Raw genomic sequence first — 16,071 nt, 5'->3', positions numbered from 1 at the left:
GAGCTCAAGAGTTGTGTGCTCTACTGACTGAGCCACCGGGGCACCCCGGATGTATTGTTTTTTAGGACAGTTGAATTAGTGGCGCCTGGGTGGCTCAGTTGGCTAAGCATCTGACTTTGGCTCAGGTCACGATCTCATGGTTTGTGAGTTCGAGCCCCACGTTGGGCTGTGTGCTGACAGCTCAAAGCCTGGAGCCTGCTTCAGATCCTCTGTCTCCCTCTCTCTCTGCCCCTCCCCACTCAGGCTCTGTCTCTCAAAAATAAACATTTAAAAAAAAAAAAAGGACAGCTGAATTAATAAAACCTACAACATCCAATTATGTTAAGGTTTCAATGAAACAATACACAGAGGGGCGCCTGGGTGGCGCAGTCGGTTAAGCGTCCGACTTCAGCCAGGTCACGATCTCGCGGTCCGGGAGTTCGAGCCCCGCGTCGGGCTCTGGGCTGATGGCTCAGAGCCTGGAGCCTGTTTCCGATTCTGTGTCTCCCTCTCTCTCTGCCCCTCCCCCGTTCATGCTCTGTCTCTCTCTGTCCCAAAAATAAAAAAAAAAAAAAAAAAAGAAACAATACACAGAAACCCCACTAGAGTCGTCATAAACCAGAACACGTGTTCTGGAAAGCAACCCAGCAGGATGTATAGAAGCAAGAAAGAAAACTTCATATGCTCTGGCACATTTGTTCAACGCCTGGGGATTGGGCAGAATGAAACCATCCAAAAGCTATGGACCCAAAAACATTTATTTATTTGTAATACGAAAAATGTCGCTATTACTAATTAGAATCGCAAGGTTATTATTTATACTGAAAAACAGAAATCATTTCAACGTCCTACTGTAAAGGATCACATAAGTATTTTATAGGAACTCGTTTGTGGAATTATCACTTAAGTATTTTCAATGATGCTGATAACGACTGACAAACAGGGGAATACACTGACGACAGAATGTGATGTGGAAATAGCAGGGTACGAAATAATACGTAAACAGCAATCACAACCATTTAGAGACGGATACAAAACAAAAATGCCAAAAATGATGAAGCCAAAATGCTAACAGCAGCTGTATTGATAAGATCTTCGCCCCAGATACAGTAATAATGAAAAATAAACTTTAAAGTGGAATCTGAACAAACGACAGTTATCTTCGATTGAGAGGGGTTCTGTGAAGTGGCTGCTTGGGCTGAAGTCACTTTTGGAAAATGGTCTTTCCACAAGAGCAGGGATCTAGGATGGTGCAAGCTCACAGAAGGGGCTCAAAAACACTTATTGTATAAATAAACACCGAGAGTGAATGAAGCAAAGAAAGAAAAATAGCAATAAATTAACGCCAAGTTAAGAACATGAAGATGTAGGGATCGTCTCTCTTGAGAACCCTGGCTAGACAACCGTTAATCATTAATCAGAGAAATGGTTTGCAGGCCCAGAGAGAACAGTCTCTTAGGATCAGTTCTGCGTCAGCACAAAGTTCTAGCAGCCATGGAAATTCTTTATTTCTTCCTGATGGCACCTTTGCTATTACTTCCTTCTCAGTCACGCCCTCCTTGAGTGATATCCTCACGCCCCCAAGATTGGTCCAGGATAGGGTGTCAGTTGGAACATCTGACTGGTATAAAGAGAAGCTATTTTCCTTTATTCCTTTAGCCACAAAAAATATATATATATAATAGTGATCTTACCTTCCCTCCATGATCTGCCCTGTTGTCTCAAAGATCCTCTGTAAACCCCTATTATTTAATGAAATTCCCAGGAAAGCCTAATTCTAGGTTTCCCTATGGAATCCAGACCTTCCTTAACCTAATTATGCAAGACTGCCACGTATGGTTGCACAGGATGTGCACTGCACAACCCAGGAACTAGATTATTTATCAGAAATACTTAGATGGATTAATTTATTACAATTCTTTAGCCAATGACAGTCAATAGTATTTTTTTTCCCCTAGCAAAATCATGATTACTTTCTGGCAGACAAAAGAAAAACTGTCTTAAGGAAGGAGGTTTTTGGGGTTTTTTTTTCCCCTAGTTTAGACAAAGTGTTATGTGCACTGCAGTGACTCTGAAGTCTGCTCAATGAGCACATATATTAGTCCCTGCCTTTTCCACCATGGCCTCACCTTACAAAGGTGGCACATTCAAATGCTTCATGAGCCAGACAGGTTCCATAAGTAGGTGAAGGGGAACCACGTGTGTGCATCTCTAGAAAGCAGCAGCGGCTATAAAGAAACAGGGCTGGAGAGTAGAGACCTAGTGTAAGTGCCTTCAGGTTTAATTAAAACACAAAGTCACCCTGGAGGCTAAACGTAACTCATCTGGTAAACCCATCTGCCTGGTCCACAGTTCACAAACTCTGGCTCTTGGTCAAGTAAGTGACGAGAAGAAGGACAGAGAGCAGCTTATTTGTTGAAACTTATTCTTCCTTATTTCCCGCAGTCAAACCCACAGAAACCTCAAAAGGCTTCCGGGTTGGTGGTTCTCAACAAGGGGTGATTTTTCTCCCCCAAGGAACACTGGGCAATGTCTGGAGAGGGGACAATGTCACAACTGGGGACGGTGGTGCTGTTGATTATCTAGTGGGGAGAGGCCGGGGTGCTGCTAGACTAACCCAACAGGGTGCAGCACAGCACCCCCCCCCGCCCCGCAACAGAGACATCATCAACCGGCCTCCAACGTCAATGGTGTCATGGTGGAGAGAAAAAAAGAAACAATTTTTAGCCTGATGTGAAGAGAATCCTTAAACCCTGGGCGGAATCTACAGGTGTGGACAATAGAAGAAAGGGTTAGCCCATTTCTCGACGGGGCACAGTGGAAAGGGGTGACTGAGATGTGGCCAAAGAGCTGTCAGTGTTTCTAGGCCAAGGGCTGTTCCAGCTCCTCCTTCTGGGAACCCCGGGAAGCACCCGTGTGCTTCTTGTTCACACGACAGGAACCATTACCGTATGTGCGACTTGCGGGCAACTGTTTCCTTACCCCCTGAACCATCGCCGAACATATTTCGGCATCTTCGGTTCTCTCCGCAGAGAAACCTTGACTCACGTGCTGGAGAGGGACGTTAGACTCTGCAACACAACTTGTTGGTAAAGAGGTTGAGTACCGTGATTCAGGTCTCGGGGCCCGAACACTGCGTGCAGATAACTTCAGGAGAGAAATGACTGCTGAATTTCAAACCATCAGAAGCAGATTTTAACTCCATTCTGATGTAAGAGATTGCCTCTGACTACACATCCCAGTAGATCTGATGTTCCTGAAAACAGGCAAACTGACACATGCTGTCTCCTCAATACATTCTTTTTTTTTTTGAATGTTTATTTATTTTTGAGAGAGAGAGAGAAAGAGCATGAGTGGGGGAGGGGCAGAGAGAGAGGGAGGCACAGAATCCGAAGCAGGCTCCAGGCTCTGAGCTGTCAGCACAGAGCCCGACGCGGGGCTCGAACTCACGGACCGTGAGATCATGACCTGAGCCGAAGTCGGACGCTCAACCGACCGAGCCACCCAGACGCCCCTTCCAAATCATATTTTAACGGACTTTCCCATGTATCATTTTTAAAATTTTTTATCATGATTTTTAAATTCGCAGAGAGTAGTATAAAGATTTCTATCATCCAGATCCAAAGCTGACTGAGATTTCATCAGTCTCCGTTCATTTCTACTGCTGTGTGTCTTGTGTTTTCTTGGCTGGACATTTTAAAGCAAATCCAAGACTTAATGCCATTTCATCCACAAATATTTTAGTACTATTCAGATATTTTGTGCGCATGTTCCACAGGAAATGGGGACCAGAGAGTACGTTCCTATAATAAATCCTGAGAGCAGAGAGGCACGGAGGGGGCCAGGCTCCAGCTGGGTTCAAGCGAATATGAGTTTTCCCCAAAAGAGAAAAAAATTGAAAATCAGCTGCTAAAAGCTTGGAGTCTCGACTTTTTGCTTTCTTGAGTCATTATGTGAAGCATCACTGCAGAAATGCTCAGGGGAATATCAACTTTCCTACAGCAAAGGTGCAGACACAACTATAGGGAAAATCCAGCCATCGTTGCTAATTACGACTCTCCTTTCTCAATAATTGATAGACAAGTAGACCAAGAATCACTAAAGATCTTGAACTACCTGACATTTAGAGAAAAATCCAAGCTGACAGTAACATAACACATACTCTTTCCAGAAACACATGGAACATTCCCCAAGATGGACCGTACTGTGGGCCCTAAAACAAACTCCAACAAACTTGAAACAAAACATGTTCTCAGACCATAAAAGAATTCAACCAGCACAGTGAAAGATATGTGGTAAGTCTCCCAATGTTTGGAAATTAAACAATTTATATCCAGATAATCCATGGACCAAAAAGGAAAAACCACGGGCCAAAGAACAACACACGTTATTTCGAACTGCGTGGCAAGGAAAACACAACATACCAAAATGTATGGGAGGTACAGAGAAGAGTGTGTAGAAAAAAATTTGTAGCATTCAATGTGTCTATTAGAAAAACAGAAAGCACTTAGGTTAATGCTTTAAGCATCTACCTAAGAAGGCAGAGGGAGAAGAGTAATCAGAGAATCAAAGTAATCAGGAGGAAGGAAATCATAAAGACAAGAGAAAGAGTCAAGAAGATGGAAAACGAACAAAATAGAGAAAAATGAGTGACACCGAAAACGCTTTCACTGGAAGGCTGAATAAAGTTGGTAAGTCTCTAGCTAGACTGATCAAGGTGGGGAAATAGCTGTTATTGATATAAGGAGGCAGATCATACCAATACAAAGAATGATTACGCGGAACATAACGGCAGGTAATTTAACAACTTGAATGAAATGGAAAAATTGCACGGAAGACATAAATAAGTAAAATTCATTCAGTTAACAGTACATATATTTACTAGATCTCTATATATAAAATAAATTGCCTTTGTAGTTAAATATCTTCTTACAAAGAAAACTCAAGGTGCATTTGGTTTCCGTTGTTACTTCTGACAAACATTTGAGAAAGAAGCAATGTCAAGTTCCACACAAAGAGCTCACAAAACTAGCTTGGGGAACATGCCCCCATTTTTCAAGACCAGCATTAATCTGATACCTAAACCAGACAAAGGCATTTTATTTATTTTTTCCAAAATATTTATTTACTTATTTTGAGAGAGAGAGAGCACAAACAGGGGAGGGGCAGGGAGAGTGGGGAGGGAGAGAATCCCAAGCAGGCTCCACGCTGTCAGCACAGGGCCCAACGCGGGACCTGAACTCGCGACCCGTGAGATCATGACCTGAGCTGAAATCAAGAGTCAGACGCTCAACTTCCTGAGCCACCCCCAAAACCCCCAAAGACATTTTTAAAAACTACAAAGAAACACCTGAGGAACATAGACACAAAAACTATTTATGAAATTCTAGCACATCTAATTTATTTACTTATTTATTTTCAACATTTATTTATTTTTGGGACAGAGAGAGACAGAGCATGAATGGGGGAGGGGCAGAGAGAGAGGGAGACACAGAATCGGAAGCAGGCTCCAGGCTCCGAGCCATCAGCCCAGAGCCCGACGCGGGGCTCGAACTCACGGACCGCGAGATCGTGACCTGGCTGAAGTCGGACGCTTAACCGACTGCGCCACCCAGGCGCCCCTAGCACATCTAATTTATAAAAAGAAACACACATCATGACAATGAGCTTTCACTCAAAAATTCAAGGTTGTTTTAACATTCGAAAAACCAAATTCACCCTATTCACAGGCTGAAAATAAAAATGATACTCTCATCTTCATCTATCGAGAAAGACATTTTGCAAAACACAATTCAAGACGGACATGACTAGCAAATTAGGAACAGAATGGACTTTCCTCAACCCAACGAAGGATGTCTATAAAAATACCTACAGCTAATGGTGAAAACTGAATGTCTTCCTTGAGGTCATGAACAAGGTAAGGATGTCTAGGCTCACTTCTTCTATGCAACACTGGCCTCCAGGTCCTAGCTGGTGCAGTAAGCAAGAAAAAGAAATAAAAAGGGTACGGATTGGAGAGGAAGAAGTACAACTGTCTCTAATCACAGGTGACATGATCACTTATATAGAAAACCCTAGGAATCTACAAAAGAAGTCTACAAGAACTAAGGGACTCGGCGGGACTGCAGGATATGAGACTAATGTACCCAAAAATCAACCGTGTTCCCAAAGCAATGGATAATCAATGCATACTAAATTCGGGCTATCTGAGGAGGAGCAGGCTATTTATGTAATTTCAAAGTACCTTTGCCCCAAATGCTTATTCGTCACGACGAACAGGGAAAGCACAGTAACGTTAACAGAAACGGGAAAACATGTTGACCGGGTGCCCGAAATTCCTATTACCAACAAGAGGCAGAGACCTCAGTGCTCCCTAACGGGGTATCTACAGAAGGACACAGCATCAGGCTATAGCTGGTAAAGCCCAAAGGACTCAAATAGATCAGAAATAAAGCGATAGCGTGTGTGGGTTTAAGAGATCAAATGTGAGAAAATATGTAAATTAATGAACCTACTTAAAGGGTACTCAGAAGTTCTCTGTCACGTTCACGTACCTTCTCTGTAAACTGGAATGTTTTTCAAATAAAAAAAAAAAATGGGAAAGCTTTCTCATGATTCACCAACTCCTAGAAGAAGGTCCACCATTGTCTTTCTTCATTTCCTTTTCTCCGTGAGATGTTGACACAAGCCGGCTCTACCGTGTCTGGCGTTAGCATCCCAACTCAAGGTACGAGTTTTCCAGGTTCAGCGTCAACCAGTGAAAAATGAAAAGGGCAGCTTAGAAGCTGGGTCCACAGGCCTCGCATTTTCTTTTTGTCACTTGGGCGCCTTCCTTCCTGTCTGTGAGCCTCGGTGTCTTTGCTTAAAAATGGAAACCAAGAGTGGTAACGTGCCGGCCTCACAGGGCTGCTGTGAGAATCACAATGAACGGAAGTATGAATACACGCTTGGCAAAGGGGCATAAACATGGCACGATGTTCACAACAAAGCTGGGCCTCCGCTTCAAGGCCTCCGGACGCTCTCAATCTCCCTTGGGATGAAACCAGGATCCCCACCATGCCTCCAACATCTCACCTGATCTGGCCTCTGTTCTCTGACCGCCCCTCTCCTCCCTCGTTTCATCTAGCCCCCCCTCCCCCCGTTCTTAGTGCCTTTCTTCAGACACACCCTGCCTCACGGTCAATGTAATTCTGCTCCCCAGTCTGGACACCGCCCCGCCTTGTCCAGATCCGCACAAGGCTCCCCGTCCTGCATGGCAGGCCTCTACTCAAATGTCACTTCTCCATGAGGCTTCCCCCCCAAATTACCTACAAACGGTACACATGCTTAGTCCCCCGTCTTCCTCTCTTTCCCTGGTTTACTTTTCTTTTCAGCCTTTATCACACACAACTTCACTATAACTCTTCATTTATTTACTGTCTGTGCCCTTCTCTTCAAGTGTCAGCCACGGGGCGCCTGGGTGAGCGTCTGACTTCGGCTCGGGTCATGGTCTCGCAGTTGGTGAGTTCGAGCCCCGCATCGGGCTCTCCGCTGACAGATTCTGTGTCTCCCTCTCTCTCTCTGTCCCTCCCCCAACTCGTGCTCTCTCTCTCTCTCAAAAACAAATAAACATTGAGATAAATGTCAGCTATATCATTGTAAGGACTTCTATTTATTCGGCACTCTGTCTTCAGCACATAAATGTGTGCTTGGCACGGAAGAGACTCTCGATAAGTATTTGCCAGATGCATAAGTGACTGAACAGGATGTCAACCTTGCACACGCCTAGTGCAAATCCACTAGCAGAGACTACTGCTTCACAGAATTTACCCCAAGTCCATTTAATTAAACATTTTTTCTCCGTTGGCATCTGTCACTAACTATCTCCACTGCTTCTAAAACCCGGTGAATTTAAATGCACTGGATTTCACAGTGGTCTCTGAGATTCCCGGAGGTCATGGGACATGTGACAAAATCAGCCTTGGAGATCACGGACTCACAGTTCTGAAGAAGGAGAAAAAGGGCAAAAAACTCCTCGCGCAGGCATATTTGAATATTTGATCCTTTCTTTCCCAGAGATGCCACCTAATTATCAATACAGGTCAACTCCCCAATAAAGTTGGATTTTTCTGTCTTACCCAAGTTACAGATAATTGGCAGCTGTTGACTCACTTCTAAATCTAAAATAGCAGCCTCACATTTCAAATGCCACATTCTTTCACTCCGGAGAAGCCGAGTGCATCTCAAAAATTCAGCAATTGTGTCTGATGGGCAGTGACACCAGCCGACAGCTCACTGTCAACACCTAGGCTGACAAATGACAATCAAGACCCCCCTGCCAGCAGGGACCCGGGCCATCTGGGACCCTCTGGGTGACAGCCAGCGTGGCCCTCCCTTGCCACCACTTCCTACAGCTGGAGACTCCGGTCTTTCGCTTCATAACGTGCACCGACAGACCCAGAGTGAGGAGACGGCCGTTCTTACCGTGAGTCTCCCAGGCCAGGAAAATCAGACAGGCAACTAACTCCTCCGGGGACTTTCACTGATTTTGAAAACTATTATTAGATTAAACCGAGGAAGCCCATCAATCCGTAAACACCTGCATTTGCAATCGGGGTGGTTCAGGGATTCACGGAGAGCACTCAAGAGACACATAAACCACAGAATGCGAAGGGGTTAGGAGGCGTCCGTGGGAAAATTCTCAAGTCCAGTCTGAAACTCCTGGTAGCAATTATTTTTTCCTTCTTGGAGAACCAGGGAGACTGAGAGATTAGAGCCAGTGTTCTAAAGCAAGGCGGGGGCGGGGGGGCGGTCAAGGCCATTACGCTCATTCCTGAAATGTAAGTGACGCACGGAACTGATGAAAAATTTGCATCAGAATTGGTCCCCCTTATGGGCTCCTTACTTAGAAATGTTCCTCTTGCTTTTGTGATGGATGTAAACAGATTAAGGAGAACCTTGGTCGTTTGTATTCTATATCCGGCAAAAGCAAATTGAACCTGGATTTCATTACTGAGCCCCAAATCCCTGTCTCAGAGAATGTAATGAAAAAGGTCAGGTGATTCTCCCCGCCCCCCCCCCCCACTTTGTCTGGTAAGTGACTAGAAATCATGTACAGAGGGCTTCGTGTAGGATCAGGGCAGCCGACTCCCATTATTGGCCTCATCACTATCTAGGCTCTTTGAGATACTTTCTTTCACGAAGAAGCCGGAAAGCAGTACAGGTGGTGGATAGAAAATATTTGGTCATTGGATATCCTAGGGAGTAAAATTCATCCCAGTTTCTTAGGACCGTTTCTTCTTTAATTTTTAAAAATATTTTAACTTACTTTTGAGAGAGAGAGAAAGGGAGAGAGTGCAAGTGAGGGAGGGGCAAGAGAGAGAGAGGGAGACACAGAATCTGAAGCAGGCTCCAGGCTCCGAGCTGTCAACACAGAGCCCATCGCCGGACTCAAACCCATGAACCGCGAGATCATGACCTGAGCCCAGGAGGGACGCTTAACCCACTGAGCCACCCAGGAACCCTGAGACCTTTTCTATTGGCCTCTCAAAATTTCTACCCCGCCACAACATAAAGAATTAAAGAAAAGGTTTTGTCCGGAAAATGAAAGGCAGCCTCAATTTTGAGAGTCCCTGAAACATCAAATCCCCGGGTCTGCTCAGACTTTTGTACCGACTCTGAACAGTACCCTCACGAAACACGGATACCGTAGAAACGCGCACTCCACGTGGGCTTTACGAGTATGTTTCCTCGAGGATTAAGTGTCCCAAGTGGGAAGACATTGGACGAAAGGCTTTCCTTGTGTTTTTCTTGGGGCACAAGCTCTTTTCATTGTTTCCCTGGCTTCTTTCTTTCTTTCTTTTTTTTTTTTTCAACGTTTATTCATTTTTGGGACAGAGAGAGACAGAGCATGAACGGGGGAGGGGCAGAGAGAGAGGGAAACACAGAATCTGAAACAGGCTCCAGGCTCCGAGCCATCAGCCCAGAGCCTGACGCGGGGCTCGAACTCACGGACCGCGAGATCGTGACCTGGCTGAAGTCGGACGCTTAACCGACTGCGCCACCCAGGCGCCCCATGGCTTCTTTCTTTCTTAAAACTACCCAGGTGTCATCGGGGAGGATGTGCGAGAGCGTGGGAAGAGTGTGTGGGCTTTGGAGTCAGGAAGCTAGGGATTCCAATCCGTGGTCGGTTAATTATTAGTCATATTACCTTGAGAAAGTGACTGATCTTCTCTGAATCTCAGTTTCCTCATCACTAAGATGATCTGTTTAATCTTCCCTCACGTAGACGGTGCCTTACGTGACAGGTCAAACGTGTATGGTGTAAAAAGTAAAAATGACATTGTGCCCTTAGCCTCCTTATGTCCCATTATATAGGACAGAACAATTTTCCATTGCTTAAAGCCTTGCCTTCCTGAAAGTCGTGAACTCTGACAAACATTCTAAAACATTTGCATCCAGAGATAAGCCACAGCCTGATTCTCATTATCGAATGTAGGAATTACTTGCCTTTATTAAAACTGACAGCTTTTCACGAGGCCTGGGTGGCTCAGTCAGTTCGGCTTCTGAGCAGCTTAGGTCATGATCTCATGCTTCATGGGTTCGAGCCCCACATCGGGCTCCTTGCTGCTGTCAGCACAGAGCCCGCTTCAGATCCTCTGTCTCCCTCTTTCTCTGCCCTCCCCCCACTCTTTCTCCCTCCCTCTCTCTATCAAAAATAAACATTTTTTTAAAAAGTAAAAAAACAAAAAAACAAAAACAACTGAGGGCAACGCCCATCCAAGTGTCTGCTCAAGACGTGGGCGCTTGGCCTGCCACGGAGGACCGGACCACAGCGCCCACTGCTCAGGCTGCTGAGCGGCTGCAAGGACCACTGAGTGGTCTTAAGCTGCTCAGCCAGAAAATGGAGATAAGCTTGACAGAAAATAAAGAGTTTCTAAAAGCTGTGATCAAAAAAACCCAACAACAACAAAAAAAAAAAACAAAAAAACAAACAAAACACAAAAAATACCTTAAAACAAAAACAAAAAACCACCCAACTCAAGTGTAATCCAGCTAGAACCGCAGAATGTTCTATTTGACCCACAAACATAGCCTTCTCTCTTCATCTGGGAGCCAGCTGTTGGGAAAGCCAGACCCCCTCACATACGTTTTATTATTGCAGATATAACTCCGCTCGGTCCTCGAAAAATGTTTATTAAGTTTGGCTTCTTTGTTTGACTTTTAACACGGAGGTCTCACTGAGATGCTCACACAGACTTATCCACCAGACCTTCCAAGCTGCATTACTTGAACCGTGCACTTTATAAGCCGAGCAGGTCCAGCCCCATGTTCTCTGGCTTCTAGGGTGAGTCTAACTGTACTAACGTAGTGATTTTGTACTGACTTAGTCTGTTTCTAAATTATTTTTCGTCTCTTGCTGTCTGGATATCTGCTTTTATTTCTGCCCAAAGCCTATTTGAATTATTTCTACCTAATGGATGTCTGGTCCCCTCTAACAAATGAGAAGTGCCGAGAGGTTAATGTTCATTTTCATTTGGTGCTGTTGGTCTACACTTTGGGGGCTACCTTGGATGACAGAAGCATCTGCTTCTCTACATCAGGTGTTTAGTTTACCAAGACCAGGGGCCGGTCTCAGTAGAATTGTGAAGAGAGGTGCCCTGTAGGATGTCCTTCACTATTGATATTTTCTTTTAGCGATAAGAGACATTCTAAACTGCCTTGTCTGTGCCTGTCTTTGCTGCAAAGGTTGTTCACATATGCATTTGTTCAACTCAATGTGACCTATGAGTGAAATTTCCAAGACTGTCATTCTCTGAGTGTTTATAAATGAGAAAATCTCCCTCCTCCTCACAGAGAAAAAGTGTTGGGAGTAGTTCCTCTGCAGGCCTCTTTCTGGGACTCCTGTCTTACTTAGTATGCCAAGAGTTCAAGGCCTTGACTACTCTTTGCCTGGGCTGTTTCTCAGGGTTGTGTACGCAACAATCAACCTTCAGGTATGAAATAATATCTTCCTCTGGAGCAAAGAGCTTAGCTTGCTTACTGCTTGCTATAAAAGAGCGGGTTCTCCAAGCTTGCTGTTCCTCTCCTGTAATGCCTACCATTGCATGGTCAGACACCCACTGGATCCTCTGCACCTGCCTCTGGGTATCGGGGCTCAGAAAACTAACAGTATGCTGACATTCTGTCTACTGCTCTTTCTCGGAGTCATTAACTCCTTACCTCTGAGCCAGAAGTCTTGTGCCTTCTGTCAGCACTCATGAAACAGTGGCAAACTAACTTATTAGCTTGCAAGTCAGATAAAATTTCACCCTTCACCCTTCATGGCAGAAACAAATGGCTTTGTAATAGGGTCTGTAATTGTAACTCTTTGTGTCTATGGCCAATCTTTTGAAAGTACCCTTGAAGATCATAGGAAGATTCGGGAAGGTCATAGAAATATGTCACTGGCATGCGTCACAGATATATCGAAGTCAAAAAGGCAGATCTACCACTGAAGGGAAGGAAACGTTTGCAAATATTTTGTGAGTTGAAACTCATTTCTCTTGGCTTGCAGGACAGAAGGCTCTGATTTGTGGGTTGTACGGTAATTGTACAAATGAGCTAGGATGTATGCTAAAGTAATGAAAATGTTGATTGCTTCTGGCTTTTCATGAATACCCATGACTACTGCCCGGGAAATGTGAAGTGTTCTGAGTGTGTGAATTTCTTTCTTTTGAAAGAAACAGGGAACACTCCTCTCATAATCATGACAGATTAACTGGTACCATACTTTTCCTTCCACTGAAACAAGAAAACTACATGAAACAAGGAAAATATATGAAACAGTGCCGTCAGACAGCAGAGAACAGACAGGCAAGGCAATGCAAAATTGTGATCCAGAAGGGAAACCAATGAGGACACTGCTACAATTAGCCTGGTTTTCTGTCTAGAGACATTATCCACACTGCAGCACATGGTCTGGAAAGCAAACCAGGACGGAGAGATCTTGCTGAGTGGAAGATACAGACATTGGTATTCAGAAAGGCTGAAGCTGCTGGAATTTCTAAGGCCGATTACTCGAAAGCAAGCTCTTTCTATATGAAGAAAAAACTAAAAATATTTGCATAGGGCTCCCCTTGAGTTTCTAGCTGAATAAATCTTAAATAAAATATGTGTAGGGTTGATGCCCAGAAGATGGTCAAAACCACAGTGGGCCAAGAATAACTATGAGAGAGCTCTAAGCTGAACAATTCCCAGAGATAACACAGGGTGGGGAGAGTTTCTAGTTCCAGCCAGAGTGGAGAGACCTTGCTGAACAATTAAGACGTAACAGCAGAAACCAAGGATCAGACACACCTTAGGAGCCTGTCGAAACTAGACCTAGAATAAAGACTTCCCTAAGCCGGCCAAGGCAAAGCTAAAAAGCGAGTCTCAGAAGAATCAAGCTGACCTAAAATTAGCTAATCCATCTGAGCGAACAAGCCTTAATACTCCGTAAAGGAAGTCAGCGGAATCCAGACACTCAATAGCACAACACTTCGAATGTCCAGCTTCCATGACGGAAAGAGATCTGCACAACTTCCAAGTACCTGAAAATCAAAATAATTCTCAATATCTCAGGGACCAAAGAAGTAATCAGAAGAGAAATCAGAATGTATTTGAACAGGATGACAACGAAGATGCAACATAGGGAAGTCTGGTTATATATCAGGAAAGCCAGAATTAGTGGAAGGTTAACCACTTCAGGATATTATATTAGAAAAGAATAAAAGGACAAAATACCGACTTAAAGCTTCACTGTAAGAAGTTAAAACACAAGGGCAGAGCAAAATCACGGAATAAAAAAAACAAAGAAAATTATAAAGAGCAGAAATCGATGAAATAGAAAAGAGGTAAGCAAGAGAGAAAAAAAAAAATGCAACCCATAGCTGATTTGTTGAAAAGACTTATAAAATTGATAAACCTCTAGTGATGCTGATCAAAAAAAAGAAAGATCAGACATTAACAACCAATTATCAGGAGAAAAGAAATTATAACAAATATTATGAAGTAAGAGGATAACGTGGAGGGGTGCCTAGGTGGCTTCTCGGTTAAGTGTCTGACTCTTGGTTTCAGCTCAGGTCTTGACCTCATGTCTTCGTGGGTTCGAGCCCCACAGCCGGCTTTATAATGGCAACACAGAACCTGCTTGGGATTCTCTCTTTCTCCCTTTCTCTCTGCCCCTCTCCCACTCATGCTGTCTCTGTCTCTCTCAAAATACATAAATAAACTTTAAAAAACAATGATAAAAAACGAGGATAACACGTAAACTATGAAGAAATTTTAATCTGACATCTTAGATGAAATGCAGTAATTCCACGGAAGAATATAAAACATCAAATCGACACGAGGAAAAAATGTGAAGTGTCCTATATCTACTAAATCAATCTATCGCTAAAACCTTAAGCCCCAGTCACTTCGCAGGTGAATCCTATCAAAAATTTAATGAAGAATTAATACCAGTTCTACGCAAACTATTTCATTCCAGGTAATTCACTACATTTATACAATATGATAGTCTTGACAGATCCAGAAAAATACTTACCAAAATCTAATGCCTAATTATAATAAAATTTTCCAACAAGCTAGGGAAAGAAGTAAACTTCCCCAATGTGATCACTGGCACCCACAAAAGATAGACCACACACGTTATACTTAATGGTGACAAGTGGACTTTCCTTACAATCAGGAGAATGTCAAGGACAACTGCTTTCCCAGATCTATTCAACATTGTACTGGAAGTCACAAGAATTTCAAAAAGTCAAGAAAAAAACATAAAAGGCATAAAGATCAGAAAACAGGGAAAGTCATCTCTATTTGCAGATGACAGTTTTGTTTTTGTTTTCGTTTTTATTTTATTTTTAATTTTTTTAAATTTACATCCATTTCAGGGGTAGATTCTTTAGTGCCCCTTAAAAATACGGAACGCTTTGCAAATTTGCGTGTCATCCTTGCACAGGGGCCATGCGAATCTTCTCCGTATCGTTCCAATTTTAGTATAAGCGCTGCCGAAGCGAGCACGACAGTTGTTTTTTTAACATAGGAAATTCTAAGGAATCTAAGAGAGAACTACTAGAACTACTAAGTGACTATAAAAGGTTGTGGTATCCCAGATTAATATGGAAAATTAATTAGAGACTTCCAGGGAGGGTGGCGGAGTAGGAGAATCCTGGGCTTAACTTGTCCCATAGGGTACACCTAGATAACACCCACATCAGGGTGACTGACCCAGAAAATGACCCGAAGACTGGCAGAACAGAGTCTCCACAGCTAAATGTAGAGAAGAGGCCACGCTGAAGAGGGTAGGAAAGGTGGAGACGCGGTCGGGAACCAAAGTGACCCACGGGACTGTCTGTAGGAGGGAGGGATGATGTGGGCACAGAGAGGGGAAAGAAACAGATTGTCACACCAGGCACCCCAGACACAGGGACCTACACTGGGAAGATGAATCCCCGTCACATGTGGCCTTGAAAACCAGAGGGGCTTAGATGTGCTGGTTATTGTCACGTCCTCTGAAATGCATCATAAAAATAAGAGGGACACAGATGGATGACCAGAGAACGGAGAGACGGACAGACACGTGATACGTTCCTCACTCTGGCTGACTCCTGCATGGGTGGAATTTCAAAACAAGAAACCAGGTTCACTTCTTTATCCCAAGTAGTTATGAAACAGCTTAGGATATTTTAGCTAACCAGAGGAGACTATTTACCAAACCTAATGGTTTACACTGTCTGGATTAACACCAAGGATCAATTTATATCCAAGCTAAAAAAAATGACCATCGGCCACCTAAGGTAGACCTGAGGCACTGATAGCCTTCATTTCCTTGATCAGATTCACAATCTTCCAGAGGGCCTTTCCGTCCCTTCTTAAAACACTTTCGGTTATACTCTACCTCCCTGCCGCTGTTCATTTGTCGTCCGGAGTCTAAAAATGTTCAGCTGATGATTCAAAGACAAAAACAAGGTCGAATCATCCTGAACGGCACGCCACTTGAAACGCCACATTTCTGCAAACAACCTCCTCTTCAAGAAGAAGCAACAGTAAGTGACAACGACCGGGACAATCCTTCCTGGCCTCTCCCGCAGC

The 16,071-nt window shown here is 43.9% G+C and overlaps 1 protein-coding gene and 1 non-coding gene across 10 annotated transcripts in view; both read right to left on the bottom strand.

Moving 5' to 3' along the window:
* LOC101100603 (histone-arginine methyltransferase CARM1-like) overlaps positions 1–16,071 on the bottom strand; it is a 294,777-nt gene that overhangs the window by 182,318 nt on the left and 96,388 nt on the right. The gene's annotated exons all lie outside the window — the stretch shown is intronic.
* Positions 14,894–15,000, bottom strand: LOC111557697. The gene has a single exon (XR_002737925.1). It is a non-coding gene; the product is annotated as a U6 spliceosomal RNA (small nuclear RNA).

Source organism: Felis catus, chromosome D4 (genome assembly GCF_018350175.1).
Source record: "Felis catus isolate Fca126 chromosome D4, F.catus_Fca126_mat1.0, whole genome shotgun sequence".
NCBI classification, from domain to species: Eukaryota; Metazoa; Chordata; class Mammalia; order Carnivora; family Felidae; genus Felis; species Felis catus.
This window is presented reverse-complemented; position numbering and strand designations above follow the sequence as displayed.